Here is a 17,982-nt window from a genome sequence, read left to right as displayed (position 1 = left end):
AGCGTTGCATGGGGTTGCTGTGGCCCAAGTGCAGGACCTTGCACTTGGCCTTATTAAACCTCATACAATTGACCTCGGCCCATCGATCCAGCCTGTCCAGGTCCCTCTGCAGAGCCTTCCTACCCTCCAGCAGATCAACACTCCCACGCAACCTGGTGTCATCTGCAAACTTGCTGAGAGTGCACTCGATGAAAGTATCAGTAGGAGAAGTGTGTGAAATCTGATGAATTTTCAATTCACTTTGAAGAACTACTTTGGAGCAGATAAGAAACGTAAGGTTGGTTCATGTTATACAGCTGTATATGTGGTTTGTGTGACAGCATTCACATGCTTTCCAGAAACAAGTTGTAGGAGAAAAGTCAGTCCATACCTCCATCATGTGAGGGAATCCTTACCAACAGGACAGCTCCCCCAAATGCCCTCAAGTCTCTCCTTACAGTCACAAACGAGATGAGGAGCCTAACTCTTGTTTTTTCCTTTTCAAATCTCAGTATTGAATGACTTTCTACTATATAGAGATCTGAATGCTATAATGTGCTTCAAAAAGGGAAAGGTTTTGCACAGCAAAGAAGGCATGTTTGTAAACGTGATCTGAAATGAGTAGCTACCTAAATGCATAGTCTCAGTTTACTTCTCAGTGAATGAAGTTTTAAAAATGTTGCCAGAATCCACTAATCTTTTTTTCAGTGTTGGATGTTAAATTAAAACTATATTTGGAGAATAAAGCTAAGAAATTTCAAGCCAGAAAAGATTAGAGCGCTCTGGGGAGACAGGGTCTCTTACCTGAGGGTAAGAAATATTATCAAAGTTCCTGATGTGACTCTGCAGCTAATCCATGAAGGTAATGAACGTTCACTTCAGAAACACACACACACACACAAAAGTAGAATTGATACTTTTATCTTTGGAATTGTGACAGCGTTTGCTTCATTTATGCTATTATGAGTTGATATTTCTGTAGTGGCTGGTGTTTGCCAGAATTAAGGTGCATTAGCCTAGAGGCTTAATGGAAATCTTTGAAAAATATAATACAAGTCACTTGCTAAGTGCATTTATACAATTTTGAGTAGAGTGATATGACCTTCAGGCTTCAATTTCTTTTCTCCTACTTGTTTTTAAATCTAGTGTGTGTCAATTAATCGTAGAAAACAGTCTCTCTCACACTAAATTGTATTAGAACAACGTGTACTTGCAGGAAGCTGTTCAGTGTACTTGTCTCAGAGGTGTAGCATCTCTTCAGTTAATGCACTTATGGAACTAAGACGCAGTGAAACATGGAAGTAAGAAATCATTACAGTGTTTGACTTAAATATAGTGACGGTGCTGATCTTGTAGGTACCCTGTTTGGTTAGGTCCCAGTGCAGTAATGGGATCTATGTGAATGCTCGTGCCTATGCGGGAGAGATCACAGCGGAAACAGCGGCTCAGGTGTTAAGGACTAACACTAGAATACGATCAGGACTTTCTTAAGTTAAAAATATGCATGTGTCTTAGCTGCAGAGCTTTCCCTGGAGGTGTTTGAAATTGCATGGCTAAGTTCCTGGAATGTAAATTAGTGTTTTCTGCCTATCTGTGTGTGTATGATAATGTATTTTTCTGGTGGGTATGTTTACCATTATTTTCTTGAAGTCTGTTGTGTATGCACACTTAACCAAATAGTCTGCTTGAAGAGTAATAAATGCTGTGATAAAACTTTTCTGGTATATCAAGAATTAGAAGAAAATTTAAAAGCAGCTTGTAATTTTTTGTAGTAACTTAACATTTTCAGTATTCTTTAATTTTAAGTATAAATGGAACTTAGAGATTGGTTTCTATCACTGTAGAAAAATTAAAATAAAATGTGGTATTTTCTGCTCTGCAGTTTTATTTTAGTTTGTTTTACTCAAGTGGCTACAATTGTTTGTATTGTATAGGCTAGTGACAAGCAGGAATTTTTTTTGCAACTTTATAAAAAAATGCATGGGAACTATCAAACATCTGTAAACAAACAAAAAGATGCAACATTTCTCTTGATTTATTTAACTTTCCAAGTTAATTGTAACTGCAACATATTTTTCTGCTGGAAGGAAACGCCATTCCATATGCGCTGATCTGGATTCTGTGCAGAAGCCGTTGCAGGAGGTGACTTGAAGCTTTTCCTTCCTGCAGTTTATGCAGCTTCTTCCTGTCTGGTTTTCTCCTGTCTCAAGGCATTTCGTATTACATAAGCTGTTTTTTCTCATAAGTGGACAGCATGATGAGCATCTTTTAAATGTACCTTAGTAACTTTGTAAACTTTGCATTGTTCTGCCAGAACAAAACATGCAATGTTTTCTCTGCTGGGGTGTCCTATTCTGATTTTCATTTTGCATTTTAAGCATATGTTAAATTTATTGTGCCGTTTCATTGTCTCTTCAGAGTACCACAGTTCAATTTTGAAAGTTTTAGTAGGCTGCCTTTAAATTTCAGGTGTAAATCTCTTTGGTATTCAAGTTTTATCATGTTTTGCAGCCACAAACATGGATTATAAATGAAAGCAAGCATGATGTTAACAATCTGTTGGTGAGAGCAGGGCTAATACATTTATTAAGCCTTGTTACTTCTTCTAATAGGTAGCAAAATAGCGGCCATCTGCTGTGATAATCTAGGAATCTGTTTCAGTTGCTACACCTATGGTTAAAGTTCAGTTTCCATGTGGATTTTGTACCCAATACGACAATGTTATTACTCAACATTGCTGTCTCCTTTTAACCAAATAACTGTGCAGACCTTCTTCTTAGGTTCAGTTTCTTACTCATTTGTTTTACTAGTTCCCCTTTCTTGTCCCCCCATACTTGTATTTATTTCAGCTTTTGTTAACCCCTTGCTGTGTGTCCCCAGTCCTTGTCCTTACAGACTTTGAGTAATTCTTGCTTTCTAGTTCTTTGTGGGTTCTAGTTTCTGTTCTGAACTCTGATCGGCACCTCAAGTCCCAGTTACGATCGTGTGTGCTGAGATGACAAGTAGATGTATGAAAAGTAGGCAGAAGGAATAGAATGAGTTATCGTTTATATAATAACCTATTTAGGAAAATTTAATGTATATGCATTTATACCCATCTTTCTTTAGGGTATAATTTTTAATATGATCTATTTACTCTGAGACAGCGGTTCTTGTATAGTTGATTGCAGCTCAAGACAGCCGTGGCATTTAATATAAAAATGTTTAGTAACCATGTCTCATGTGCCTCAGTGACAAAAACTAGTCTCCTTTCTTTTAATATTATTTTTTGTGTTCCATACTTACCCATTTGTAAGCTTGGCTACCTTTTCTCTAAAGGTTTAAGAATAAAGAAAACATACGATAATGTCCTCTTCATATGCAAAGACTAACCCTGACACTTTCAGCTCTGAAATTATGTAGGTGATAATGGTGAAATCCGTATGTAACACTTAATTTGTGTGTAGTGACCTGTATTCTGCTGTAGTAATTACACTCATTGCCTAGCAGTATAATCTTTGTCCTTCAGTTAGGTGGGCAAAACGTAATCTTGTTAATGAACAGGGTGAGACAAGGAAAATGCTTTTAATTTGCATGTGGCATGCCTAGCAGCTAGTAAATTGCTTCAGATAATGTGCTTTATTAAACAAGTACAGCCTTGCAGAAAAAGGATTAGGCCAATGCAATTTTAGAGCTATTTTTCCTTCTGATTCTAAATGTATTTCTTTATTGTTACAGATATTTCAAGACTTCCCTTGCCAACAGGTAAGTTCTCTTCTTTTATTTATGTCTTGATGTGACAGTAGGCAACTTTTAAAGGTTTACTTGCAATATAGTCATGCTTTAATATCATCAGAATATTGGTTCTTATTGGCACTGTCATGGTACTTAGTCATGTGGGGATCTGAGGTCAAAACAAAACCTGTTGAGGTACAGATTTTTTTACATTTAAATAGTGTATTTTGACAAGGGGAGGAGGTAACCGAGATATAAATATATGCAGTTGTTAAATATGCGTGTGATATAGTTAATGCTTAAAACGACTCAGCACAGTGTGTGATACAGCTGTCAGAAGAACAGATTAGCAGCAGCCACAAAGAGTATTAGCGGTGAATCAGAGTGACAATGTGCAAGGAAATGTAGATGGGTGGTTTATAGGTGGAAGGAATCTCCCCACGTACTAGTGGGGAAGGTGACAGACACGTTCACTTGCCTGGGGTCACAGGTGACTTGTGCCAGAGCTGGAAATACCCCTCTGCTCTGTTGGACCCTGTGTCACTATCAGTGGTGTTTAAAAATGAAAACCAAACCAAACCAACCACAAACCCCACCAAAACAACCAACCCCACCAAAAAAACCCACCCAAAACAACAACAACAAAAACGGTCAAAAGAACCAACCCTGCCAAAAGGACCCCCCAAACAACAACCAACCCTGCCAAAAGAACCCCCCAAACAACAACCAACCCTGCCAGAACCCCCCAAATAACAACCAACCCCGCCAAAAAAACCCACCAAAACCCAAACCAACAACCAACCCCGCCAAAAGGCTTGATTTTTAAGAATAGCATTTTTTGTTTATCGTTTGATACATTTAGTCTTTAACCAAGTATTAAGAAGCTTTATAAATTCCCTTGTGCAGTGGGCTCAGGTTGTGGTGTAGAGCTCAGAACGATGATGTCTTTTGTTCCTCAGCATTTTGTCCATCTATTCACCATTTGTAATGGGAGTTCTTTGCTGGGTAAAGAACTGGCTGGATGGCCGGGCCCAAAGAATGGTGGTGAACTGAGTTAAATCCAGTTGGCAGCCGGTCACAAGCGGTATTCCCCAGGGCTCACTTTTGGGGCCAGTTCTGTTTAATATCTTTATCAATGATCTGGACGAGGGGATCGAGTGCACCCTCAGTAAGTTTGCAGACGACACCAAGTTGTGTGGGAGTGTTGATCTGCTTGAGGGGAGGAAGGCTCTGCAGAGGGATCTGGACAGGCTGGATCGATGGGCCGAGGTCAATTGTATGAGGCCTTGTTTAACAAGGCCAAGTGTCAGGTCCTGCACTTGGGCCACAGCAACCCCATGCAACGCTACAGGCTTGGGGAAGAGTGACTGGAAAGCTGCCTGGTGGAAAAGGACTTGGGGGCGCTGGTTGACAGCCCGCTGAACATGAGCCGGCAGCATGTCCAGGTGGCCAAGAAAGCCAACAGCATCCTGGCTTGTATCAGAAATAGTGTGGCCAGCAGGACTAGGGAAGTGATCGTCCCCCTGTACTCGGCACTGGGGAGGTCGCACCTCGAATACCGTGTTCAGTTTTGGGCCCCCCACTACAAGAGAGACATTGAGGTGCTGGAGCGTGTGCAGAGAAGGGCAACAAAGCTGGTGAAGGGTCTGAAGCACAAGTCTTCTGAGGAGCAGCTGAGGGAACTGGGACTGTTTAGCCTGGAGAAAAGGAGGCTGAGGGGAGACCTTACTGCTCTCTCCAACTGCCTGTAAGGAGGTTGTAGAGAGGTGGGGGTTGGTCTCTTCTCCCAGGTGATAACAAGTGATAGGACAAGAGGAAATGGCCTCAAGTTGTGCCAGGGGAGGTTTAGACTGGATATTAGGAAATTTTACTTCACTGAAAGGGTTATCAAGCATTGGAACAGGCTGCCCAGGGAAGTGGTTGAGTCGCCATCCCTGGAGGTATTTAAAAGCCGTCTGGATGAGGTGCTTAGGGACATGGTATAGTGGTGGTCTTGGCAGTGTTAGGTTTATGGTTGGACTCGATGATCTTAAAGGTCTTTTCCAACCTATATGATTCTGTGATTCTAGAATCATAACCGTAGTCCGCTTTGACTCCTTGGTTGAGCAAGTTTGGAATTAGATGTTTGTTATCAGGCCTGCTGCTTTTTGTCCTTACTCTGCGTTGGTGATTTTGCTTATGTATCCATTCTTTTATTTCTTCTTATCAAGATTTATCTGTCCACAAAACATCTTTTTACAAATGAGTATCTAAAGTATAACTACTTAGTCAACATGAATCTTCTCTGGAGGCACCTGCTCTTTCCTGTTTCAATGAAATGGCAATTTTAATTAAAAGTTTGATAGCTGATATGCTGTAGTCTTTCCACAAGAACTTTGGAGTGGCTGTTCTGGGAAAAAATCATGTTTGCTTGAAGCAGTAACAAGAACTCTAAATGTAGAAAAAGTTGGGTTTTTTCCTTTTAAGGAAGGCATCTTAAAAATGATTTTGAGTGCTGAGAGCTGTTGTCAGGAAGGCAAGTAGTTGTGGAAAATATTAGAAAAATAAAAGTCTGGTCTTTAGTCAGGCTGACAGGAAGATAAGGGGTGTTGTGTTTGCAGCTTCTGAAACAAGGATGTGTGATGAAACTTCTTCCGAGTTTCCATTTGGGACTTGAAGAGTTTGTCTGCTACTGTGAAACTGAGTCACAATGAGGTTATTCTTTTCAATTTGGGTATATGTGTGTGGGTGTCCTAATTGTACTTTTTAGCTGTGTCACTGAAGTACTGATAGAGGGCAAAAATTTGCCCAGGATTTTGAAATGGAAACCTTTTTCTATGGTAAGGCAAGAGGCCTTTATAGAGGGTAGAAAAGCTATAAACCACAGCCTGCCTATAGTGGGGATTTGACAGTATTCACTGAAAAGTGAACTAAGGGAACCTTAGTTTTAAAAACACGCTTAAAATATTGTGGAAACAAAAGGGTGTGTTAAATGGAGTCACACAGAGGTCTGACTTGTCCTGTCGTATTACAGTATTTTCATTAATGACCAGCATGACGGACTTTTATGTGCCCATGCAGTCTGCAAGTAACAGCAATATAAAAAGAGTTAGAAGCATGTTGGATGACAGGATTAAAATTCAAAAGAAACTTGACAAGTTGGAGAAATAGCCAGGATAAAAGATATAATGCATTTGAACAAAGATAAGGTTCTATCTCCAGATGGGAAGTTTTAATCATGAGAACTCGTATTTGCAATAAATGATGGTATTTTCTTATTTCAAGTTGTGAAGAACTTTTAATCTTTTTTTCTGGGTGCCACTTTTAGCAATGGACTATAGATGTCACTAGAAATGCTCTCATTTTTGCCACCTGGTTTTAGTACTCTAGCTTTGTATCATAATACAGTGGGGGGTTTTGCAGTGTTTAAAGACTTTGCAGTAGGGAGGAGACTACTTAAAATGGTCTTTATTGTAGTGTCTTGCTTGAGGTTATATTACATGTAAATTCATTATAGTCAGTGGTATACCAAGGTCATCCAGAACACTGCCTTTTCACTTTGATTTCATAGCAAAATCTTCATGTGAAGAAGGATTGTTTGTGCAGTGTTGAGTGCATTAGTTGATTAGGTCGCTAGGTAAATAATTATTCAGGATAGTTATCCTAGATTAATCTGCATCACTGCTTTGAAGTCTATGGGTAACTTGGTTTTTTACTACCTTGTAGTTGAGGCCATGGATATGAGAATGTGAATGTGAATTTTGGAATGTGAACCAGTAGGGGCTTGGAGGGCAACTTGCTAAAACACTATCATTTCAAAGCTGGATAGAGAACACAGTACTCGTGTCTATATGTGAAGTTATCTTGGAATATGAGTGTGTTCACAGTATGCCTGGAGGAATGAAAGACTAGTTTCCTTTGGTAAATGCAGTTAAACTTTGCCTGTTGGCACTGTTGGGATTAAAAACAACCCTGCCTGGATTTTGTCGCCCTCTGAATTTAAAACAGGTGTAGCATCTGTGTGATGTAGGTGACATTTTCTTTAGACTTGGTCCTTTGTCCTATATCCTGTAGTGCAAATAAGTATTCACTACCAGAATCAAGAAATAGTAAGAAAGCAAAAAGATATACCAAAGAACTATACCAGATAGGTAGAGCAGAATAAAGAGAAATAAAAGAAATTAGCATATATTGGGTTTTCGGTTAAAAATGGAACAAAACATTCTCCCAGAATGGAATCTTAGGTACAGACATTTGTTCCTGCTGACTCTGTCCTTCAGAGAACATCTGGTGAGTTGAGTAAAATCTTGCTATCTCCTCGTATAAGGTATCGAAAAATTAATAAGAAATTAGTATCCTTTCTGTAGCTTAATTCCAGATATACAGGATATTTGAAGTCTGTCTGATGTTTTTGTGTGCATTCTTTTGATGGATAGTGTACAATTTAGGTAAGCACCATCCACACACAGTCATTGTTATCTTGAAATATTAAATGGTTTTGAACTATTTTTAGTTCCAAGTGCTGATTTGGGACCAAAAAAAGAAAAATGTTACACAATTTCAGCCCAACCTAAAGAAGTTGTTCTTTCTGAAGTAAAAACATATCCTCATTCAGTCTTTCGTTAATGTGTATGGCCTTGCTTCTTACATAAGGCCTACTAGTGATCCATTTAATTAAACCAGATTAATCTCCTGGCACCTTCCACAGAAGCACACTGCCTCAAAACAACCTGCTGCTGCTTTTTTCTCTTACCCACCGGATATGAGGTGGGGTGTTTAATGCTGTGCTGTGTAATTAGATCTTCCTTATCCTAAATCTGCACCTGCCTGTGTGGTGAACTTAAATATAGCAACTTGAAATGCAACATAGCTTTTCAGACTAGAATTAAAAAAAAACAACAAACAATGACATGGATACTTTCTATGATGTTAAAAGATGGTAAACTAAAAATCAGTTGAGGAATTGCCAGGCAAAGTTGCAGTAGCAAGAACTGACAGAATTGAGGATATGCAGAATTCTTAAAATAAATGTTCACATGTATTACAGGGGGTAATAAATTATGCAGCAATTATTCATGCAGCTGAGAACAAACTCAGTAACATGAGCAGAGAACTGCCGTTAATGTCTCTGCTTAAAGGGGAAAAAAAAAGTAACCGACTGTGTGGTCAAAAGTAAAAAAGTACAAAATAGTGGCTTTTTGATTTGTCACTTCAGTTTTAAATAAGAACTACATACAAGCTGCACTAAGATTGTAAACAGTGCCTCTCATGTCAGAATGCCTGACGTGGTGCTTAAGGGATTACGTACGGAAACCTGCACTGGCTTTTTCATTAAAAGTATTATTTTCAGTAATCCCTTTGAAAATCAGGATTTTTTTTTTTCCCCTAGGAATCTTTGCATATTAAGAATTCTGATTTTATCCAACAGTAAACTTCATGTTCATATATTTGTAGTGGTTTTGGTTGTAATTTTTTTATTTGCACTTAAATTATAAGGTACTCTTACAAATGAATGAGTATGGAACTGAGAACTTCAGTTTATGAAATGTTAGTGCTGTCAAGTTACAATAGCTGTCTGCATGCCCGTTATGGTTCAGAAGATGTGAGAAGGCTTTACTTCTTTTGGAAATATGCCTTACAGTTTTAATTCTTTTCACTACTAGTGAGGTATGTGCTATTTGTAGACTTCCAAATACTGTATCATAAAACTTCTATTACTATTGGATGAGATTATTGCTGACAAAATTTAAATGTCACTTTGAGGAGGTTTCCCTTGCCATTTGTGTGTTAAATCTTCCTATTTTAAAATTTTGTTGAGTAGGTTTAATAATCTAATAATCTGTACCTCATAAAATACATTTCCCTGTTGTTCTATACCTCCGATACTTGGAAAAGCAATATATTTATCCTTTGTAAGCTATCACTGTTAGGTATTTGGTTTTTTTTCACTAAACACTTCGGGGAAGTGGGGAGATGACAACTAAGATCTTGACATTTGCAAGCCTTTCTAGTGTAACTTTCTATGCTTATTTTGGCCACACTTTTCACACTGCCCTCTTCCCGGCACTCCCATCCATATTTTATACCTAATGTCCACCCAGGTCAATAGCAACGTCATAGTTTGGTGAGAAAAAGGTAACATTTTTATCAGTGAGCTATGTAGTAGTGTTGAGATGATGAGACACACCTCACTAAAATTTAGGTAACTTCGAATTTCTTCTTTTCCCTTTAGAAATTGGTGTTCTTACTAATCTTTTATTTGTAGTGGCTGGACTTTACGCTGCTGATCACAACCCTTTGAGCCTGATAGTCCAGACAGTTTCCAGGTCATCTCACTGTCCATTTATTTAGTCCATACTTCATCAGTTTGTCTATTAGGATGTTGTCGTGGGAGACAGTGTTGAAAGCCTTGCTGAAGTAAAGAGAAACAACATCCCCTTGTCCCCCAAGCTAATACTTTCATCATAGAAGTCCATCAGGTTGGTCAGGCATGATTTCCCCTTCATCTATCCATGCTGACTACTTCTGATCACCTTCTTGTCTTCAGATGTTTAGAAATGGCTTCCAGGGTTATTTGTTCCATCATCTTGTCAGGAATGGAGGTAAAGCTAACCAGCCTGTAGTTATCCAGACCCTCCCTCCTTCTCCTTTTTATTGAAGACAGGAGTTCCATTTGCTTTTTACAGCTGTCAGGAACTTCTCCCATTTGCCATGACAGTCTGTAAACTGTTTTTTAGTTAAGAAACTTGCCCTGGCTGCAGACTCTTGTTTTTCTGGGAGTATGTATAGGGACAGAGGAAAAAGGGAAGAGATGGGGTAGAAGGAAAGAAGTTTCAATATAGAGTATTGAGAGTAGGATTTAAAAAAAAAAAAAATCAGGAGTATTGGAAATGATATGGCACCCCTAGTAACTGCTTTAGTCTGTTTTGATGCTCAAAGAAGGTGAAATTTGATATATTTATCACTTAATGGGGCTACGACATGATTGCATGAGGAGGTAGATGACATGAAAGGTCCTTTGAGTCCTATGCCCTATGTTCCTATAAATGTTAACAAGCTGGGTTAATAGTCTTAGCGTTTAAAACAAACAAATGAACAAAAAAAGCAGCAGTTCAGCACATTCCTCTATCGTTTCCTGCCTGTAGTTCTGGCTCCCAAGGTTTTGGGGACATACACACTGCTTTGAGGATTGTTCTTGCTTACTCCTGTAAGCAAATTGTATCACTTGAATATATAGTATGTAAGATTTTTTCTTCTTTGTTCTAATTCATTGCTATTTTAGGATAATTTGGAAATTTTTATCTGCTTCCTTAGAAACTAATATTACAAATTATGCCTTTAGAATAGGAATTTTGCATTTTGGAGGGATAAGGATACTCTTCCTAGGGAAAATTATTCAATTTCTTTTTGCGAGTGATGGAAAAAGGTGTGGGTGAGAACCAGTGTTGCTCCACTCTGGATAACTTGAAATACCCTGATTCCAGTTATGCAGTTCAGCTTTTAATTGTCATCTGCACAATTTCTCCATTCTTTTAGATAGCTTACTTAATTTACTCTTATTTTGGCAAGTTTGTTTTAGAAATGCTAAGATTGTATGTATATTCTCTCACTGAGGATGACAGACAAGAAACTTGAGCTTCGATGTCATACGGGCACCTGTTAACACTCCTCAGCCAGGTTTTCCAGGAAGGGGTTTGTTATTCTTCTATTTGAGAGGTGGGTAATTTATATCTCACATATTTAGGGGTGCAGGGAAGGGATCATCCAATGCTTTATTTTAAACATACTAAGAGTTGGCATTCTTCTTAAAAAAAAAAAAAAAAAAAAAAAGGCAAGCTTTTGACAGAGTTTTTGGACAAAATATAAAAGAAGAAAACCCTGAAAATTCTCTGGGTGTTTTTTGGTGGGAAAAGAAACCCACCTAGGACAGAATCTATTGAATTTTATGGATTTTTGTCAGTAGTAATATCAGAGGAATTGCAGGAGGACTTAGAACTCTGTACTGCATGCTGTCAAAGAATAAATAACTTGTGGTAAGGTTTTGCTTACAACAGGATGCTTATTTGCTATGAGAAGATGTTTACCTGTTTTGGAGTTGAAGGAATACAGACTGAAAATGGTTTATTTGTGGGTTCTGTGCCGTTAAACTTTCATTCTATTGAAACAAAAGAGGTGTCTAGGAACTGGTAGTTCAAGTTCAGCTGAGGCAGTCTGTAAGTGCTCTGCTGTGACCGACGTGAAGCAAGTTCATTCCACAGCGTACACCCATGTATGTTCTGGCAAACTGGCTGGCAACAGTAATGCAGAAAAAGCCAAAGGGGCATCGATGAGGGTTATTCAAGCGGTGTAGTTGATCTAGATCTAAAGTAGAATTTTGTCTGGACTCCACCAAGGTTACAGAAATGTGACATTTCTCATGTTTCTGCAGGAGAAACTGTAATCCTTGGCCTCGGGGAGTAGCTGTATAATGAATGCTGTTGCACTTCTCACAAGTGGAGGTTGCTGCTGGCTTGCTGTAGAGAGGTGCAGCTGGTGCACTCATTTCAATGGGTACCTTTGTAAAGACCTGAGTGAGTGTCCCTGTTCTAGCTCAATATAGCAAACCCCGCTGGAATGAGACATCCTGATAGTAGCAGAGTATGCAAAACCTGTTGTCTGTTTTATACTTGCTGTGTGCAAACAGTTGAACTAATTTCCAGTGCTGTAGTTGAGCATCAGCTGGAGAGAGTTGCTTTTACATTGCAAGACTGGCTGTACTTGCTTTAAGAAGGGTACACCTGCTCAGTTACCCAGGGACATTGTATGATTGCAAATTTTAGAAGAACTTTTTAAGGGTATTTGGTAGGGGGTTAGGAACTTACAGGATTTTTGTTTGTTTGTTTTTCAGGGTGGGGTTTTTTTTAGTTTATAGAAGTTTTTGTGATAGGTAATGTAAGGGGTGGATATCTGCTAAGAGGACTGGAGAATTCACCTATCTTCTCTTACAGGAGAAGAAAAAAAAATCCAAGAGGAGAGTCAGCCTCGCAAATGGAGGACAGTGAGCTATAATCAGGGGATCAGGATATTGTGAATGAGAGATTCTGTTGCTTCTTTATAACACAAAACCTTCAGTGGCAGTCACTGAAAGTATCTTGTGCTGATGCAGAATAACTTAAGGAAAACACAACACTTTGAAGAAATTAATAATTATGGTACATAAACACGTGTTCTTTACTCTGTCCTGTGAGCAATATGCAGCTTATGCCCATGATGCATTCACTCTGTTTTTATAAGACTACTCCACAGAAAGCACAGTTTCTGCTGATTTCTGTAACCCTTTCAGCTCTTGCAGTTCTTTCAACTTACACGCATAATACACTTAACAGCTTTCTGTGCAAGTTTCTGTTAAATCCACACACCATGTTGGTCTCCTATCCGCTTATGTTCACATCCCGTATTGTAGTGTCCTACTGCAGAAGCAACCTAAATGAGGAATAACTGACTGAGCCTTGGTAAGTTTTTCAAGATGTTACCTCTGTTGTTGTTTTTTGTTTGTTTTGGTTTTTTTCCCCTGTTGATAAAACACAAAAGTATTGGAAAGGAAGGTTTTCCCCATCCCTCCATTCTGTCAAGAAGTTAATACTTCTACAGTAGGTTTTGATGAGACCTGAAGCTTTCTTGGATGAGTGCATTGGAGATGATTGCTATAGTGTAGTACCTAAGGTTTTCATAGCAGCAACTACGTAGTAAAGGAAGAGTGGGGATGACAGTGTCACTGAAAGAAAGATGCTGAAAATCAAGTTGGATCTTGTGTAGCTGGTTTATATAAAATGTTAGTTGTTAGAGTGTGTTTTTTGTTCTGTGAGACCTGGGTTGGGAGTGGCTTGGGATCTTCTCCCAAAATACACATAAGCCTGTTTGAAGTAGAACATCACAGGCTACAGTGAACCAAGAGGAAAAACATTGCATGGCTGAACTTTTATCAACTACTTTGTTATAAGTTACGCCTAAAATGACCATAAATAAAAGATTATATGAGTTTTCCTTTAGTCTATTTCTACATCCTTGACAGCTCTTAATGTATAGCTCCACTGTTCTGCTTGTGTAGTTAGCTAATAACTTTTTATTTGTGCAGGGTTTTTTTGCTCAGCAGAAGACTGGAAAAAGGAAGTAGTAAGAAAAATTGTAGATATTGTACCTATGACTTCTTCCCCCTCCTTCTCTTTTTTATTCTCAGAAGGTGAAGAACATATTTAAGAAAATATCCAAACAGATTATGACAGCTGTGATGTTTCCTGCAGGCCTTTCTCCTGTTGGGTAGGAGTTAGGGATCAATAATTTGAATATGAAAAACTGCAGAAATTATTTTGTCAGGCATAAAGCTGATGTTCTTCAGGTTTTCATATGGAAGGGTCAAACAAAAAAAAGACAAGTCTGTTCTTGTAGCAAGCACATTTTTCCTCACTAAGTGCCTGTGCTTCCATTGGTGGGCTGGAATTACTTAACTTCTTAAGAAGTTCTTAAGAAATTGTTTAACTGTGGCACAAAGATGTTTTCCAAATTATATCTTCATTCGCTAATTATTCCTTTAAAAAGATATTGAAAACTAAAGTTTCTAGTTAGTCTCCATTCAGATTAGGAACATGGAATAGTTTCACATGGTTTGATTTTTATATTTAATTTTTTCACAGCAATGTGTGATAACTCTTTCTGTGAAAGGCTTAATATAGAGAAATATTGCAACTGTATTTCCAGGATTAATAGACTTTATCTTGTGATTCAGATTTATCTGCTTTTTTGATTAAATCTATAAAGGCTGGATGGGCCAGGGTATAAGCACACATGGTTGTGGTTGCTTTTCTGCTTATTCTGCAGACACTTTACAAAAACGTCCAGCAAATTGGTTCTGTGTCTTAGTGGAGCAAAATTCCGTGGACTCAGAGAGCAGCTGAACTACTAATGAAAACTTAGAATACAACTAAGGCTGAATTAGAATACAACTTAGAATACAATTTTAGTCTCTGTAACACGTTATTGATTAGCATTGGAATTGCTGCTGACTGTTCCCTGGTCAACTATGCATCTGCCAAGAGGAGGAGTAAAAGGTGTTATTGAAACTTGAGGTGCCTTATGATAGAGAAAGATGGGGGAGCCAAATGATACAGTGAGACGTTAGAGGTAGTCATGATCGCTGAGGTCCTGGAAACATCAGTAAATGAATTATTGAGATTTTTATATAGAACTTCTTAGAGAAGGGTTTTATGTAGAAATTTGAAGGACAGTGATCAGGCTTTGTTTCATGACCTGCGTCCTTCAAAACTTGAGGGGGGGAAAGGAAGTCTGTCCTTCTACCCCAAGGCAGAATTGACTAGATTTAAGTCATTCCTGAATATATTTAACCTATTAAGATTGTACTTTCACAGCTCCTTCTGCAATTAAAAATTCTTACTGTGCTTTCATTTCAGGGTACTTGAACTTCTCTACCACGAGTTTAAGTTTACCACATTTTGTTCTCCATGTCTTGGTGGCAGGATAAGGCTTATAGTCCTCCTCTGTTTATGCATTCACTGATTTTTGTCTTAAGTCTGTTGTTCTCTTAAAAGCTTTAATACTGTGTATTGGTTGAAATGCATCAAATGGGATTGTGGAGACCAATACCACAGGTTTTTTGGAAGTGGTGCTCGACAGCTCAGTACCACACAAGAGACGAGCTCTTGGCCCTGTCAGATGTTGTTATGTGCTGACAATGTTGTTCTGTGATGTTTGGTAATGTAGGTCATTCAGGCTGCTATCAGAAAGGGCTTTTTTTTAAATGTTCTGTCTACCACTGCAAGACATTGGATATTTATTTAATATCTTTTCTCCTGGATCGGAAGAAGGGCTGTGCCCAAAAAGTCAGCTGTATCAGCTGGTCTTGTAGATTTTGGTCTTGCCTAGTCTAATTTTTATAGGAGCATTCTTAAATGTGTCTTCAGCTTCATCAAAACACTGCCTTTCGTGTTTAAGTTGTCCTCAAGTCAACGGATGACGTTCAGTACACTTAAAGTTCAGTTGAATTTGGAGCTACAGAGAAGAGATTGTATTCATCTGCTGATAAATTTATGTGTTATAAAAGGATGCAGACTGGGGATATTTGCTGTCTTTGAAATACTGAGTGCTATTTCATCTAGTTTCACAGCTGGTTAGCTAAACTAACTTGAGCTTTATTTGGCGGCGAGCTCCTGGAAGGCTTTTTAAAACTAAGCAACATGTGCTTATGTTTTCTGAGCACTTTGATACCACTCTGCAGGCATTTTCGTAGGTAAACATAACTTGTTCAACAGAACTGTGCTGACAACAAGCTGTCTTGTGTAATTGGAGTAACAAATGAGGCTACTTAAGGTGGTGGATTTTTGCATCAAGTAAAAGGTTTTGTGTTACCTGAAGATGACCTTTGGTTCTCCGTAATGGAGCATAACATGACTGCCTGAGGAACTCCTCCTGGAAAGTTTATTGCTGTTCTCATGAAGCAGCACTATAGGTGAAAGCTCTTGTAAAGTGACTGTCCCTTCTTGGTATAAAATTGGAAGAGGGATTGATTAAAGTGAATTGGAGTTGAATTTTCTGTGGTTTAGAGGCTCAGCTACACCTGGACTCTACTTAGAGGTTCTCCTAAACAAAACATCAAACGCTATTTGTTGGAATTTCTCATGCAACAGTTTTGAATCCAAATTATGCTAATTTGGAAAGGAATTTGCTAAAGGAAAGGGGGATTATGTAAAAATGAATTTTTAATTTTCTATTTTTGTAGATTTGAAGGGTGACAACGGTGTCAACATTGGCTTGTTGATTTGTTCTGTAACACTGGAACTTTAAAGTTAGATAGCTATTTGTCTTAGCCTCTAAGCATTTATTTATATATAGGGGATTTATGCTATGCTCATCCTTCACTGAGAAGTACAATGTTAACTGTTCCACCAGTGTGGTTTTAAATATAAATAGAATAACGTTGCATTATTGTGAGCTCATGGATTATTTTTTATTCAGTTTGTAATTGCATTTAATGGTTTGGAAGTCTCAGGAATTGCTAATGTTATATTTGTGTTTCATGTAATACTGGGAGTCTTTGAAAATTACATGCTTTCTTCTGAGGTGCAGTGATACATAAATCAGGTACAACTCTTAGTTTTAAACATCTTTTTGGCACAAAGTTTTTGGTAAGCTGTTGTTCTACCTTTGTATTTAGCATATGGAGGAGAAGCAGGATGATGGAGGCATGTCCAGACTACACCATTTCTGGTAAATTAATTGGACCCTCTGTGGCTGCACAGCTTTCTTACTTTCTTTTGTGTAACCAGTTATTAGACAGATGAGAGAGAAAGCAGCCCAGATATGAACAGACACTTAAGAGACTTGCTGACCCATAAGCAACTTCATTTTCCTACATCCCTCTTAGAAGATGTGACTAATTATTTCTAGGTTACCCTTGAATTAACAAAGAGGCGTTTTAAGAAGCATCTGTAAGGTCAACTGATTCACTCATGGATCCCTTCCACACAACAAAAGTAATCCTTGCAGAATGCGTTTCCTTTAAACAGCATCAAAGGGGTGGGGTCCTCCCCTTTCAGATACCTTCTACTGTGTTTACCTCATAAACAGAAGGTTTTCCCCATAAATAGAGGAAGCTTTATAAGGTCAGGAAAGGTTCTGGTGACCTTTCTGGGATAGCTTTGTCTCACTCCTCCTGTCACCCCTCCTCTTTCTCCCCATCTGAGAAGGTTGGAGAGAAACAGTGTGAACCGATAAGCACAGCGAGCCTGTCGCAAAGCAAAATTATCAGACTTTATTTTGCAGTAAAACAAGGAGCAGGATCTGTAGGGTTCACTTTTTCTTCGCTTAGTTTTCCAGGTTTCCATGAAGCAGATTTTTGCTTTAAGCACTGGAATTGTGAAGGAACTTCTCAAAGATGTCTTGAGGATAGCAACAGTTTTGTTGTTTGGTTTTTTTGTTTTGTAAATAGCCTAGAACATGAAGAGGCAGAAGATTGGAATCAGTGCCCTCAGGAAGGAGTAATTTTAAACCATTCTCAGTTTTCATGGTGCTGACTTTATACTTCTCTACAGTAAGCCTTCAAAAAGTAATGGAAGGAAGTGGGAGAATATGACCGGATTAGTCCACCCACAAGAAAATCTGCTACAACCTTCATGCCTGAAAATTAATACAATCCATATGGGTTTAAAAAATGCCTAGTTGTTATTTATGAAATAATAAAAATAAAGTTAACTTAGTGGTCCTTCTAATATCTGTTGTCTTAACAGCACGGGCTATGAGGCTGCATGCTGTCTGCTCTGC

At 38.5% G+C, this 17,982-nt stretch overlaps 1 protein-coding gene across 4 annotated transcripts in view; it reads left to right on the top strand.

Annotated features, from left to right (window-relative positions):
- Positions 1 to 17,982, top strand: part of PTK2 (protein tyrosine kinase 2) — a 234,230-nt gene that overhangs the window by 39,627 nt on the left and 176,621 nt on the right. The window contains exons 3-4 of one of the 4 annotated variants that reach the window (XM_075495337.1): positions 3,697 to 3,723; positions 11,287 to 11,388. The exons of 1 other annotated variant lie outside the window; for it this stretch is intronic. The gene's annotated coding sequence lies outside the window, so the exon portion shown is untranslated. Of the gene's footprint in view, positions 1 to 3,696; positions 3,724 to 6,311; positions 6,407 to 11,286; positions 11,389 to 17,982 lie in introns of those variants that run through there. 2 more of the 4 variants (XM_075495336.1, XM_075495341.1) reach the window with 2 other exon arrangements.

This window comes from Mycteria americana, chromosome 2 (genome assembly GCF_035582795.1).
Source record: "Mycteria americana isolate JAX WOST 10 ecotype Jacksonville Zoo and Gardens chromosome 2, USCA_MyAme_1.0, whole genome shotgun sequence".
NCBI lineage: Eukaryota > Metazoa > Chordata > Aves > Ciconiiformes > Ciconiidae > Mycteria > Mycteria americana.
The sequence above is the reverse complement of the archived record's forward strand: the minus strand, read 5'-3'. Positions and strand labels throughout refer to the sequence as shown.